This window comes from Pterocles gutturalis, unplaced genomic scaffold, assembly GCF_000699245.1.
Source record: "Pterocles gutturalis isolate BGI_N339 unplaced genomic scaffold, ASM69924v1 Scaffold52941, whole genome shotgun sequence".
Classification (NCBI taxonomy): Eukaryota; Metazoa; Chordata; class Aves; order Pterocliformes; family Pteroclidae; genus Pterocles; species Pterocles gutturalis.
Genome location: NW_010099794.1, coordinates 1,824 through 9,998, shown reverse-complemented (window position 1 = coordinate 9,998; position 8,175 = coordinate 1,824). Strand labels below are relative to the sequence as shown.

Sequence of the window (8,175 nt, the reverse complement as noted above, 5' to 3'; positions counted from 1 at the left end):
TCCCTTTCAATCTCTAACATTCTGTGATTGTGATGAGTGCATGAGAAAGACAGCATTTCCATTCCCCTTTTATTATTAACAAGACAGAACGCTTTCTGTGAGCAGTTGAGTCACATAGCCTATTGCTGTTTGGTAGAAGTATTTTTTTCTTCATTATAACCTTTAAGTTCTGTGCTTGTCAGTGAAGTATCTCAGTTGTTTGTCAGAAGGTAACTTTTCAGCTCTGCTCTATATATTCTGGTTATGGTGCGTGTCCTGACCTCTGTACAAAAGGTGCATCTCTTAATTAAGTCTAGCACATAGTCCTGGTTATGGAATTGTTTACTGATCACTTTAGGTGTCACATTGGAGACATGTAGTCTCTGTTCTGTACCTTTTGATGTATACCGTGGCTCTTCCTTCCAGTTTGAATGCTCTTCCTGGGCCCGTTGGTTATACTCACACTCTCCTAGGCCATCATTAGAAATGTTTGCTTCCAGGCTATGGGACAGAGGCCGTTGTCTAGCTGTATGTGGTAGCCATTTGAAATCGGTCATTTCCCATGATTAGTCTAGTCATGTTGAGACCTTAGCTCCTCAAGAAGTGCAGAGGCCCTATCATCAGACATAGGCCCCACATGCAGAGGCTCTGGTCTGACCAACCAAGTACAAAATAAGATCCTGTTTTTTGCCTGTGTTACCAGATTTAATACATTTGCTCTATTAGCATACACAGAATCCTCTTTCATCAAGTTAACCGCACAAAGCAATCCCAGGTCACTCACAAAACCACCATCCACAGCTCTATTTAATAATCTTTCAGCTTGTGTCTTGCACTCCTGCAACCAAATCACAACACTGTTCCAGATTAGGTTGCTCTCCTCAGCATTATTTAAATGATTTCCTGGAATCCTCATGATGTGGATTGGCACAGAGTTTTTCCTTCTTTGACTGGCCATCATGGCTTTCTTAAAGTTGGGAACACCTGTTTCCTCTCATAAAGAGAATTGTGTAAAACCTTGTAATTATTACTGTAAGTGCAAAGCATGGCTTTCTTGATTGATCCTTTCTACTTCTAACTTGTTTTTCTTAGGTGTATGCAAATGGGATTCGTAACATTGATTTACACTTCATAATCCGTAAACTGGCAGCACCCGTAATCTCTGTTCTGTTACTTTCCCTGTGTGTACCGTACATCATAGCTTCTGGTGTTGTACCTTTATTAGGTATGTATACATTTTGAATACCTGTTTATTGTCTGATGGTTTAGAGCAATGTAAATATATCTGTGGAAATAGAACTTCAAGCCCTCGATTATTTAAAAAAACCCCACACTATTCTGACGGCAAATGTAAATGCTTAAGGATTGCTGTGTCTTCTTAAGAGTTTGGGTTTTTTTGAGAAATACAATACATTACTCTGAATGGCTTTTTGATAAACTAAATGCAGAATATGTGAAGAGTATGGGACTGCATAATATCTAGCAGCAGAAATGTAAGTATCTAGCTATTTTGGGAAATGGATGATTAATTCATTTCTTCTTTGGACAGTTAACCTTTAATTTTAGTCTCTCTTTAAGAGCTACACTGAGCTGAGGACATGTCTTCTGATTTGTCAGGTTCTAAAGGAAGCCTAGAACAGGTGGAAATGTTTTGGTTTGAGGTTTTCATTCAGTATTAAAATAAAACATGAATTGTAAATATAGTTGGGGTTTTTTTCAGACTTTAATATCTCCTCATAATTGAGGGAAATAATTTTATTAGAAGCAGGGTAGATGTACTTTTTCATCAACAGTTTTGTCTTTGTTGCTGGTTAGTTTTGCTGTTAACATGTTCAAGAAATCCCTTTTTATTCTTCAACTTCGCACTTGAATGCAGACTTTTATAGTGTCAACTTTTTTCTGATATAAGGTATGGAGAAGTCAATAAACAAGAAGACCTGATAAGTTATTTTTTTATTTATTGTGGATTTTCACCGTGTTAATGGAAAATTTTCAGCTTTAATGCTTCAGATAAAAAAGGGACAGTAGCTGTCATGTTGGATCTCTTGAGATAAATGGATGCATTAGTTATTTCACAGCCCTTCTACTGAAGTTACAGTATAACAAAAAGTATAGAAGCAGGTACAGAAGCAGAAATGCCTGAGTTACTTTAGCAATGCTAGATTATATGAGGGGTATGTCTTGTTTTGTAGGAGTTACTGCTGAAATGCAAAACCTAGTTCAGCGACGGATTTATCCTTTTCTGCTTATGGTCGTGGTTTTGATGGGAATTCTCTCCTTCCAAGTCCGCCAATTCAAGCGCCTTTATGAACATATTAAAAATGACAAGTGAGTATATAGTGTGGGGTTTTTGATTTTTCCACTTTAAATTGTGATAACTTCAGATTGAACTCAGGTGTTACAGATACTTCGGGCTAAAAAGAATTTTAAGAAACTTTCTAGACAAATGACCCTCTGAAGCAGACCTAGACTGTTCATGGCAAATGAACTACTTTTCTGTAGTTCAGGTAGATAAACAAAGGAATAGACTGTTAAATGGAAGATCCTTGAATGTGTCTGACTTGAATGTGTGTTACCACAAATGAAGCTGATTGCTTGTTTGTCTCCACTTTTGTAATCTTGAAGGACAAGTGAATGTAATAATTATGACGTGTCTGGAAGTAAAATCTTGTCTCAATCTGCTGCTTATGAAACCATTTCTCCAACCTTTTCAGCTTAACTGTTTTTCTTATTTTTTCTACTTGTTAGTCCAATTAACCTGTTAAAGAACATTGGTTGATTTCATAGAGTTTGTCCTTACTAAATTTTTTCTTGTTTTCTGATGTTTTCAGTAATTATTACTCTGTTTTACTCAGATGCCTGAGAAAATATTAATTTTCCCAGCATTTTTTCCGGTTATCCTGCTTAGTTTCTAAGCTTTTCTTGTGTGTTATCCGTATTATCTTTTGTGTTACCTTAATTACCTCATGTGTTGGTTATTTAGGAAAATAAGCTTTGGACACCAGCAACTAGTATTACTGAGGCTTCTTTTGTTTTGCAAAGGAATAAATGAATTTGTTGTGTCCATGCCCTGAGTTTTATCCCAGAGTGGTTTTGCTTTCCACTGACTACAGAAGGAGTAAAACCTAAAATAAAGTTCTTTGAATCTTAAATGTTAGGAAGTGGCTGATGCATTAAGTGTTTGGTATAAATGTGAAATTAACAGTATCTAGAAATATTGAGAGTTGTAACTAAAATTAAACTCTTGGCAATTTATATTTTAGCACCTTTTATTTCATCAGCTGATTTAAATCCTGCTTGCCACCTACCTTCATAACATGTTCTGTAGTATTTGGCCTACTGTAGTATGTATAGGTGGTATTTATATTTACAAATGGGTTGTGAGCTAAATGTTAGTATCTTTCAGGCAGAATGTGTATTGAATTGCAACTTGCAGTAATGTTACAAGTTGCTTTCTTGTGTGAATAAGGCATGTAAACAGTATACAGAGCTGTGAAAATATATCTAAGTGAAAATTACTTTGATATGAAATGAACTTATTAAATGCTATAACCAACCTTGTAGACAATAAGTTTGTACAACTTAAGTCAATTATCTCATTTCAGGAAGTAAGCAAACATGGTACACAGTAGAGATTTATGGTTCAGAAATATGCTTAATTAGATCTTTCACGAAACAAATTTCAAAAGCATGTGCAAGTTTTTGTGGCATTCTAAAACATACAAAAAAAAAAAAATGTGATGGTTTGGTTATGGTACCATGAGAAAAGGAGCGGTGGTGAAAAAGTTTCCAAAGAAAATGGCATGTTTCAGGGGAAGAATTCATAGGTGCATATGGCTCTTCTACATGTAGAACCAGCATACAAATAGGAAGCATGTAAAGGAATTTATATGTCAAAAAAAGTGTGAATCAATGATGCAGAGGATGTAAGGAATAACGTGAAAGGTAGGAAAACTGCTAAGCTGATGAGACAGTGAGATGTTGAAATATAATTTAAATAAAGGAATCTCACAGCCCTTAGAGTTCACATGGAGCAGCATTAGGATCTTTTTTCTCCCTTTTTAGAAAGATTGAGGTGCAGTATTCTTCCTTTACAATATTAACTTTTTTTCAACCAGGGTGTTTTTCACTGGATATATGAGCTGAGCCTCTCTTACCCAGTGCATATTCTGCCTTGTGGCAGATTCTTTTTTGAACTCAGAACCTCATTACACTCTCACTTGGTTTAATATTGTTGTGGGAGTGGCTCAAACACACACTGCAGAGATGCTCTTAAGAGTATCATCCAGCAAAGGCACTTGGTATATAAATAATGCAAACACACTCTTTGTATTTCATATCTTCCTTGAGCTTATACCTATCTGACTACCGAAGTTAAGGCTGTAATCACAAGCCTGTAATGCCAGTATTCCATTATGAAATGCCTGAATGCTGAGAAAAAAGAAGAGGACGGTTGCAGATCGTTAAGGAGGGAGGGATCACTTGTAGAATAACTTTTATTGAAATTAGAAAGTTACTTCTGCAGCAAAGGAGATAGGGTGGCTTTGTGCTACAGAATTGTGTTCATTTCTGTTAATTTCTCCTGGTTTTACTATCATTCCAGGTACCTTGTTGGGCAACGACTTGTGAATTATGAACGGAAGTCTGGTAAACAAGGCACATCAACAACTCCACCTCAGTCTTCACAAGAATAAATGGTCATACTAAACATCTTGATCTTCCTTTTGCCTTTACGTGTCTTTTTTTCATAGACTCTTCTTCAGTCTTTGGATATCTCTCCCAGTAATACTCTCAGCAGTGTTTTGGCTTCTATTAGTAGCATCCAGATAGCAGTTAAGGTGCTCTTCCTTATCTGCATTTTCTGATGTTATCAATGCTGTCTGAGGTCTGTATATGTGTAAATAGAAGTACCCTGGCGCCCTAAAACCTTGGATTAAAAAGAATGTGCATTGTACATCTTTAAAAAAGTATATTAATTTATTAAATCTAGTTGTCACTTTATTTTGGACTGCTGTTCTGTTGACAATGTGCCACAAAGCAATAGTGCAAAGAGGCAAAATGTTTTTATAAAATTTGGAGCTTACTTTACGGTGTTCATAACAGTTCTTATTGTAGTAATATAGTGTTATTTTTCATGAGTGGAAAGGCCACACAGAGAATATCAAAAGTAAAAAAACTGTATTACAGTCAGCAATTAAGTGGCTGTGGTGAGAACATAATGAACTGTGTATCTTGCTGTCAAGTCTTTTTTATTATTTTGTATAACACCAAAGCTGTTGTACATTTTCTATTGCCTGGTTGTTTTTCATGTGTCTGAGTTTGTAATATTGTACAGTAGCTGTTAAATCAAGAAAAGATTTCCTCTTCTAAGAATTCAGATGTACTTGTTGAGGCTCAGCTGGGTTTTTCTGTTTGGTTGGGGGGGTGGAGGGTGGGAGGAGGGTTGGCTTTGGGAATCAGGATTTCTTGAATTGAAACAGTAAGTGAAAAATTTACTAAGGCTAGGTGATGGAAGCATTTAAAGGTACCAAGGAAGAATTAGATAGGTTCACAACTTAAATCGTAGACAATTTCTTATCAATAATACAAGTTTTCAGGAGCTCAAGAGGAGGGATGAACCTTATCTGATATGTTTGCACAGAAACAAAGAGCATAGTGTAAGCAACATTCTGACCTGGTCTTTAATTAAAGACCTTGAAAACTTTTTTCTGTAAGTTACCAAAGTTGCAAATTGTAGTATGAATTTTATACTGCACAATTACTTAAAAGAAAAAAAAAAGAGACCCCCAGCAACAACAATCTCTTCATTCAGAATTAGTCACTGTGAATTTTTATGGGAGTAATGTTGAGGAAATTATTCATCATGTACCATTTATTGCCTGTGGGACAGGGAAATATATATGCTATTAAACAGGCAAGGAAAAGGTAGGAGATTTCTTTGCAAGGACACGGTCAAACAAGAGCCACCAAATCAAGTCTGTGTTATTTCTACATGTAGATAGAGTTATTTTGCAGTAATGTTTGGGCTTTTTTTAATGTAGATATTTTAAAGAAAATACATAACAGTATCACAAAGCTTTAAGTAGCATCAAATGATGTGCTTAGATTGCAGTATCTTTCCTAGATTAAAGGAGGGAAATGTATCCATTGCAGTAATCAGAAAATTGATGGAACATTTAACTTGCTACTCGGTACACTGTCCTTCAGTATTCTGTCCTTAACCATATGTGTATATAATTAATACTTGAGAATCTGGCAGGTGCTTTGAGAGTATCATCTCCTGTTATTGATGTTGCATCTCTGCTCTGACGTGTTTTGAGCTAATGTGGTCCAGGCCGTGATGGTGATAGTGCATTCTTTGGTGTCTGGACTCATGTTCTAAGGCAGTGAGCACAAGCCAAATGCATCTGAATCTAGTGGCAGGAGCATTGGGCTGTCACTATCAGAAGGTCAGAAACTACTGCTTTACAGAATTACTGTTGTTGTGATGGTTTTGAACCACAATTATTACTCTTTGGAGTGATTTATTAGGAAATTTCCAGTGAAATGAAATCACAGAAAAATAACAGAAAAGTATTTCTCTCTCATTCACTGTTGCTGACAAAACGCTAAATTGAATATTCACCCTGTATATTTTTGATGTGCATAAGTACTGCATTTGGCTATTTACAGTGGTGTACATTGTGGGACAGATATATTTTCACAAGATCAAATTCACTGGTAACATACATTCTTACTTATGCCAAGATTGTCTTCAACATGTCTTTCGTAATCAGTTCCAAAATGGTCTTGCCACTCAAATATTGTGAGCACTACTGTGCATCATGCAGAATTTGCAGTAGTGTGGTTCTTGTAACTTTGTGTTTTTATCCAAACTGGTCTTAACATTAAAATTTATTAAGAAAAAAGCCTTTATGCTGTTTCTTATTATTGTTATTTTACAACTCATGTCAGAAAAAAATGAACTGGCCCAGTCATGTAACGTGAACTGCAGCTATTTTAATGTAGCTTACATTCTCTGTATTTGCTCTTTCTTACAGAGAACTGGTTTCAAATCAAATTGTTGTGCTTGCTTTTGCACTGCTTTACAGACCCTGGGTTTCTTTCTGAAACTGTCTATTGTGAACTTTCAAAAAATCTCATCTCCTTGTCTCCATATTTTTATGTGTATTTTGGGAAAGAAGATGGAGGTTGTCTAGAACAAGAATTAAGTAACACTACTTTCATTGTTTTCAGTTTTAATAGTTTGCCTTATTGTGCTGCGTGTAATCCTCTGGGATAGCAACTTGATAGTAAGCATGTTAACTGGCTGTTCCTGAGTGGCTTCTATCTGTGCTAGAATAAGACAGCATGCAGTGGTCTTATATTACTCGTCAAGTGGGAAAAAGTCTGTGTGTGTGCTTTAACCATGATCTTTGTTGACCTAGGGTCTTGATTGGAGGGGCTGGCAATGCGTGGTGGCTTCATTGTATCCCCTTTGTGGTGCTGAGTATCTAATGCTGGACTAGTTCTACCGGCCGTCATCCAAGAACAGTCAGATGGCTCTGTGGCTGAGAGAGTTTAATTGCAGCATGGCTTTGACTGTTTTTACACAGATTATTTTATATTGATTAAAAATAGTTAAAAATCTGCATCCTTTCTGACTCCCCCTTTTCCACTGGGTGAAGCCCAAGTTACTGGCTTTCATTTCTGAGGGCCCTCTGGAACCTGTAACTATTTTCTGTCAGTAACTTCTTCAGATGCCAGCTCCAGCACCAATTAGAGTATTCACATCCCTTTTCAGCTGAGTGCATTAATTCTTTCCTTGCTTTCCCCTAAGCTTGAGCAAACATCTTCATAAAAATCTGCACAGCAGCCCTACTATTCTTCAGAGAACTCTGTAAAATTCCTTTACCTTACAAAGCACAAATGACAGTGGTTTGTTGATTCCACTGCCTGGCATACTGATCAGTGTCAGTTTGTTTCCTTGTGATCCACTGTTCATTTATATCTAGATTGGAAAATCAATCGTTGTGGCAGGGTCAGTGGTGGTGTTCTGCTTTGCCTTGTGAACAGGCACTGTACAGCCAGAGCAATGAGCGGGGTTCTTAGCAGAAATGATGGTACAGATAATAACATTAAACAGGGAACTGAATCTTGGTAGTATAATGCAGTTCAGGATGCAGAAAAAAAGGAAGCTGTCTTCTGAAACAGATT

General features: G+C 36.6%; 1 long non-coding RNA gene across 1 annotated transcript; it reads left to right on the top strand.

The window, feature by feature from the left end:
- The first annotated feature begins 1,069 nt into the window (after positions 1-1,069).
- LOC104464484 lies at positions 1,070-5,293 on the top strand. Its single transcript, XR_727582.1, has 3 exons — positions 1,070-1,204; positions 2,172-2,307; positions 4,583-5,293. It is a non-coding gene; the product is annotated as an uncharacterized LOC104464484 (long non-coding RNA).
- Positions 5,294-8,175: the final 2,882 nt, after the last annotated feature.